The sequence below is a fragment of the Schistocerca cancellata genome, chromosome 5 (assembly GCF_023864275.1).
Source record: "Schistocerca cancellata isolate TAMUIC-IGC-003103 chromosome 5, iqSchCanc2.1, whole genome shotgun sequence".
Lineage (NCBI taxonomy): Eukaryota > Metazoa > Arthropoda > Insecta > Orthoptera > Acrididae > Schistocerca > Schistocerca cancellata.
In genome coordinates, this window is record NC_064630.1 from 693,655,180 (window position 1) to 693,662,204 (window position 7,025).

A 7,025-nucleotide genomic window follows, 5' to 3' on the forward strand; every position below is an offset into this window, starting at 1 on the left:
GTATTCCAAATCGACTGCTCGAGATGAAAACTGCTTTGTTCGTCATAACCGAAATTCTATGTAATAAAAAGTTGATTTTCTGCAATATAATAAACACATTGGACCACTATATGACACTGCTTGAAATTATAGTTCCTCTCCGTATGGATCCCTCTACTTACATTTTCGTTACCAGCATTCTTCTTTGTAGTTCATGTTTTCGTATTTGGTTTTCCTTTTGTAAATTATCCCCACCTTTTCTAATATCAAATTCAGCTGCAACAGAGTCATTTACCGTGATAGACTCCTTGAAAGAAATGTTTCCTGCATCCGCTGTTATTCCGTTACATTTTATTTCACAGTGTGCAACGACGTTTCGGCCGGCCGCTGTGGCCGAGCGGTTCTACGCGCTTCACTCTGGAACCGCGCGACCACTACGGTCGCAGATTCGAATCCTGCTTCGTTCATGTATGTGTGTGACGCCCTTAGGTTAGTTACGTTCAAGTAGTTCTAAGTTCTAGGGGACTGATGGCCTCGGATGCTAAGTCCCATAGTGCTCAGAGCCATTCGAACTATTTGAACCAACGACGTTACGTTTGTGCAGGCACTGGGAGGTAACTGCATACACTTCAGAAAAACATAATTAGAATAATACAGAAATACAACGGGTAAATATTGGGAGTGTTATTTGTATTGTTTCTAACCCGATTCTATTCTGGTGACTATAAACAAAATTTGCCTTGGATATTGTATTGTAATAATATGTTTATTAGGTATGACTTGAGAATGGCTAAACAGCAGAAAGGACGTAGTAAACCAAACAAAAATGATATACAAATAGACATGCATGAAAGCTATCTTTCAAGAAGTTACTATTTTGTATGGGATACAACAGTCATACAGTGATACAACAGATTCTGTGAGTGATGGCTTCCATTAACGAATACTGCAATGACTGATATAAGAGCACTGTTCATCAGACGTTTGACACATACTGTTGAAACAACTGAAGTATTTCATCCAAAGTGAGTGGTCTAAATACTTCTATCTGACAATTAATTTTACATAAAAGACCCTGTTTTAATGATTGTTAATTTATTAAATCAAAAAGATACACCGATAACTTTCGTATTAATTTTCCAAGACAAAATCCAGTTTCATTTCCGCAATCGTCGGAGCAAACGCAGTTTTTTGATACATTTAACATTAAAATTATGTACGAGTAGTCTTTGTTTGGTGTGTTTAATGCCTTTCCACCATCCGTATACTTGCTTAAATCAAAAAAGTTGCCTCGCAGTCTGAGGCACCTTATTATGGTTTGTAGGGCTCCCCCCCCCTCCCCCGTCGGAGGATTGAGTCCTCCCTCGGTCATGGGTGTGTGTGTTGTCCATAGAGTAAGTTAGTTTAACTTAGATTAAGTGGTGTGTAGGTTTAGGGACCTATGACCTCAGTAGTTTGGTCCCATAAGTCCTTACCACAAATTTCCAACTTTTTTCCAAAAGAATTATGAATATGATTTGCATGACAGGTAATCTGAATCCGCAACAATACGTATATAACTGGCTATCAGTATAACTTAGGACTACATGAAACAGAATTCCATTCATGTTGTTGTTGTTGTCGTCTTCAGTCCTGAGACTGGTTTGATGCTGCTCTCCATGGTACTCTATCCTGTGCAAGCTTCTTCATCTCCCAGTACTTACTGCAACCCACATTCTTCTGAATCTACTTAGTGTATTCGTCTCTTGGTCTCCCTCTACGATTTTTACCCTCCACGCTGCCCTCCAATGCTAAATTTATGATCCCCTGATGCCTCAGAACATGTCCTACCAACTGGTCCCTTCTTCTTGTCAAGTTGTGCCACAAACTCTTCGTCTCTCCAATTCTGTTCAGTACCTCCTCATTAGTTATGTGATCTACCCATCTAATTTTCAGCATTCTTCTGTAGCACCACATTTCTAAAGCTTCTATTCTCTTCTTGTCCAAACTATTTATCGTCCATGTTTCACTTCCAGAAATGGCTACATTCCATACAAATACTTTCAAAAACGACTTCCTCACACTTAAATCTATACCCGATGTAAACAAATTTCTCTTCCTCAGAAACGCTTTCCTTGCCATTGCCAGTCTACATTTTATATCCTCTCTACTTCGACCATCATCGGTTATTTTGCTCCCCAAATAGCAAAACACCTTTACTACTTTAAGTGTCTCATTTCCTAATCTAATTCCCTCAGCATCACCCGACTTAATTTGACTACATTCCATTACCCTTGTTTTGCTTTTGTTGATATTCATCTTATATCCTCCTTTCAAGACTCTGTCCATTCCGTTCAACTGCTCTTCCAAGTCCTTTGCTGTCTCTGATAGAATTACAATGTCATCGGCGAACCTTAACGTTTTTATTTCTTCGCCGTGGACTCTAGTACCTACTCCGAATTTTTCTTTTGTTACCTTTACTGCTTGCTCAGTATAAGGATTTAATAACGTCGGGGACAGGCTACAAACCTGTCTCACTCCCTTCCCAACCGCTGGTTCCCTTTCATATCCCTCGACTCTTATAACTGCCATCTGGTTTCTGTACAAATTGTAAATAGCTTTTCGCTCCCTGTGTTTTACCCCTGTCACCTTTAAAATTTGAAAGAGAGTATTCCATTCAACATTGTCAAAAGATTTCTCTAGGTATACAAATGCCAGAAATGTAAGTTTGCCTTTCCTTAATCTAGCTTCTAAGATAAGTCGTAGGGTTAGTATAGCCTCACGTGTTCCAACATTTCTGCGGAATCCAATCTGATCTTCGCCGAGGTCGGCTTCTACCAGTTTTTCGATTCGTCTGAAAAGAATTCGAGTTAGTATTTTGCAGCTGTGACTTATTAAACTGATAGTTCAGTAATTTGCACATCTGCCAACACCTGCTTTCTTTGGGATTGGAATTATTATATTCTTCTTGAAGTCTGAGGGTATTTCGCCTGTTTCAAACATCTTGCTCACCAGATGGTAGAGTTTTGTCGGGACTGGCTTTCCCAAGGCCATCAGTAGTTCTAATGGAATATTGTCTAATGCCGGGGCCTTGTTTCGACTCAGGTCTTTCAGTGCTCTGTCAAACTCTTCACTCAGTATCGTATTTCCCATTTCATCTTCATCTACATACTCTTCCATTTCCATATTATTGTCCTCAAGTACATCGCCCTTGTATAGACCCTCTATATACTCCTTCCACCTTTCTGCTTTCCCTTCTTTGCTTAGAACTGGGTTTCCATCTGAGCTCTTGATATTCATACAAGTGGTTCTCTTTCCTCCAAAGGTCTCTTTAATTTTCCTGTAGGCAGTATCTATCTTACCCCTAGCGAGATAAGCCTCTACATCCTTACATTTGTCCTCTAGCCATCCCTGTTTAGCCATTTTACACTTCCTGTCGATCTCATTTTTGAGACGTTTATATTCCTTTTTGCCTGCTTCATTTACTGCGTTTTTATATTTTCTCCTTTCATCAATTAAATTCAATATTTCTTCTGTTACCCAAGGATTTCTACTAGCGCTCGTCTTTTTACCTACTTGATCCTCTGCTGCCTTAACTACTTCATCCCTCAGAGCTACCCATACTTCTTCTACTGTATTTCTTTCCCCAATTCCAGTCAATTGTTCCCTTATGCTCTCCCTGAAACTCTGTACAACTTCTGGTTTAGTCAGTTTATCCAGGTCCTATCTCCTTAAATTCCCACCTTTTTGCGGTTTCTTCAGATGTAATCTACAGTTCATAACCAATTGATTGTGGTCAGAGTCCACATCTGCCCCTGGAAATGTCTTGCAATTTAAAACTTGGTTCCTAAATCTCTGTCTTATCTATCTGAAACCTGTCAGTATCTCCAGGCTTCTTCCATGTATACAACCTTCTTTTATGATTCTTGAACCAAGTGATAGCTTTAATTAAGTTATGCTCTGTGCAAAATTCTACCAGACGGCTTCCTCTTTCCTCCCCCCCCCCCCCCAATCCATATTCACCCACTATGTTTCCTTCTCTCCCTTTTCCTACTACCGAATTCTAGTCACCCATGACTATTAAATTTTCATCTCCCTTCACAATCTGAGTAATTTCTTTTATTTCGTCATACATTTCTTCAATATCTTTGTCATCTGCAGAGCTAGTTGGCATATAAACTTGTACTACTGTAGTAGGCGTGGGCTTCGTGCCTATCTTGGCCACAACAATGTGTTCACTATGCAGTTTGTTGTAGCTTCCCCGCATTCTAATTTTTTTATTCATTATTAAATCTACTCCTGCATTACCCCTATTTGACTTTGTATTTATAATCCTGTATTCGCCTGACCAAAAGTCTTGTTCCTCCTGCCACCGAACTTCACTAATTCCCACTATATCTAATTTTAACCTATCCATTTCCCTTTTTAAATTTTCTAACCTACCTGCCCGATTAAGGGATCTGACATTCGACGCTCTGATCTGTAGAACGCCAGTTTTCTTTCTCCATTCATAGCACACGTAATAGTGACGTATTTTTCATTTGACTCTAGGAGACAGTCACCACAAACCAACGGGGTAAAAGTAGCAGCATCAGCTGAACAAGGGCACTTGGGACCTGGGCAGTTATGGTGGCAACCTTGACGCGATGTCAGCTGAAGAAGGGCACTTGGGACCTGCGCAGTTATGGTGGCAACTTTTGACGCGATGTCAACGAGTGTAGCTGGAGGACACTTTGACAGCTACTGATGTGCATGTTTTCAACACGCCGCCTTGTCGGTTTGTGCATGACAATGCACGGCACCAACACATTCCAGAAAGTCGCTGGCAAAATGCTATCTTTCGACGGGCCTCATCTCGGGCTCTTTTGATAACAGAGAGAAGGAGGCTAGCATTTATATATCTGTCGGAGAAATAGGCATACTGTAGCTATCTTACGGTACAGAGTCAAATCTGAAGCGTTTCACACTTCCTCCGGCCAAGGCCGGTATGTTACTTAGCATCAGTTGTGGTCTGTGGTGAGCCTCAAACTGCTTTTAAAAGGATCATTTATTAGTGGATAATTCCTGAGAAAACTATGAAAAACCTTGAATTCTGTGTACCAGAAGTACCAATTGTGGGAATGGTCACTTTCATAATTTCTATCCATGGCAACTCGTCAAAACTTTTGCCACATCTTCTCGAGTTGATGTTTTCGGAGAATCATGAAACTAGGAATATGTGTTGACATGATTATCTGTCAGCGAGATTCAGAGGCTCAAATTTGCCGTACTTATGCACCTATTATAATGGCTCTGAGCACTATGGGACGTAACATCTGAGGTCATCAGTCCCCTAGACTTAGAACTACGTAAACCTAACTAACCTAAGAACATTACACACATCCATGCGCGAGGCAGGATTCTAACTTGTGACCGTAGCAGGAACGTGGTTCCGGACTGACGCGCCTAGGACCGCTCGGCCACCGCGGCCGGCCTAGAATTGTCACTTCATGCCAATGTAGGCAGTTCTGACCTGGAAATTATTCGATGGTGCCACTTGGTGGCGTAAGCACCTTACGGAACATTATACTGTCGCACGATATTCTTGGCACTTGCTAATCAAACACCGTATCTTTTGGCATATGTGAGCCTTAGAAATGTTGTTCATTTTTGTGTAAAGTGATATAAAGTGAGCTTGTATTGTATGGTCGCCGATTTTGTGTTAACTTTATAGTACGTGTACTTATTGGTTGTTTAAATGCGTCAAAGCATGACGTATATAAACAAACAGTCAGAACTTAGCTGACCTACAGAATCCATATTACATATGCAGCACACCCTGTTTTAACAGGGAAAAGGAGGGAACCTATTGAAAACCTACAAAAAAGACGAATATGTTCCTCTTCAAAAGACTCTGACTGCAAAGTGGGAAACCAGCTGCCTCAGTTCTCATTCCCTCTTCCTCACCAAAAATTTCGGCATGTGAACAATATTCGCACTTCTTGCGCTGAAAGAGAATTGCAGAGACATAGTGACAGTGCCATGGGGAGAGAGAGAGAGAGATAGGAGACAGTGATGGTGAAAGAGAGAATGTGATACTGAAAGAGGAAATGAGATTGATAAAAACAGAAGTAACAGCTAAGGAGGTAGAAAATAGTGATGGTCAGTGAGAGGCAGTGGCAGCAAATGAGAAACTGAAATGAATGGGAGAAAAAGAGAGAGGAGGCAATGGAAATGAAAGCGCTAGATAAGCGGAGATCATACATAGGCTGGAGGGTTCTGTAGCCCCCCTCTCCTACCTCAGACGATAAACTTAAGCTCGAAATAAGTGGCCACTTTCCTCCATCTCATACAACCCCGATTTAAAGTATCCGGTCTAGCCATCAAAACCCCGAGCAAATAATTCTCAAGAACATTTGTGAAGAAGAGATAATAGAGGTTGAAGACAAAGACAGCGACTGTAGGCGAGAAAGAAAGAGACTGTGGCAGTGAGAGAATAAAGGAATGTGGCCTAAAGAATGGCACTGGGACACAGAGACTGTGAAAATGGCAGAGATGAAGACGGTGTTGAGGAAGAACAAGATAAAAGTACTGTGCTACAGAAGGAGACACATAGGAGGCATGTGAGCTGTTGAAGAAGGTTGGTTACAACCTGTCAGACATTCTTCGAAGAGTGTATCATTTGTAAGAAAATGACACCATTAATAAGAGTTACGTTTACAGACCTGCAAAAAGTGTACAGAATGGAAGCCAGGCATTCAAAATCACTATGATCACCGGTGCGAATGGTCTGTGCTGTATCACAACCCACGAGCTTTCGCTGTAGCTGAACTGTTTTCACTACCACATATGCGACGAAGATTTAGTGTGATACGTGATCTGTTGGAAAGAATGACGTGGAATCTGGTCTGGTGTGCTTGAAGAGTTCGCATTTTTCTGACACGTAACTGCAGTATCATTCCATGGAATCTAATCCCAGCTCGACTCCCTGGAATAACAGCCCTAAGATTCAACTATCAGCATACAACATCATGATTCTAATTTTTCCCCAAGACAATGGTGCCATCCTCCTTGATTTTCTGAATTTC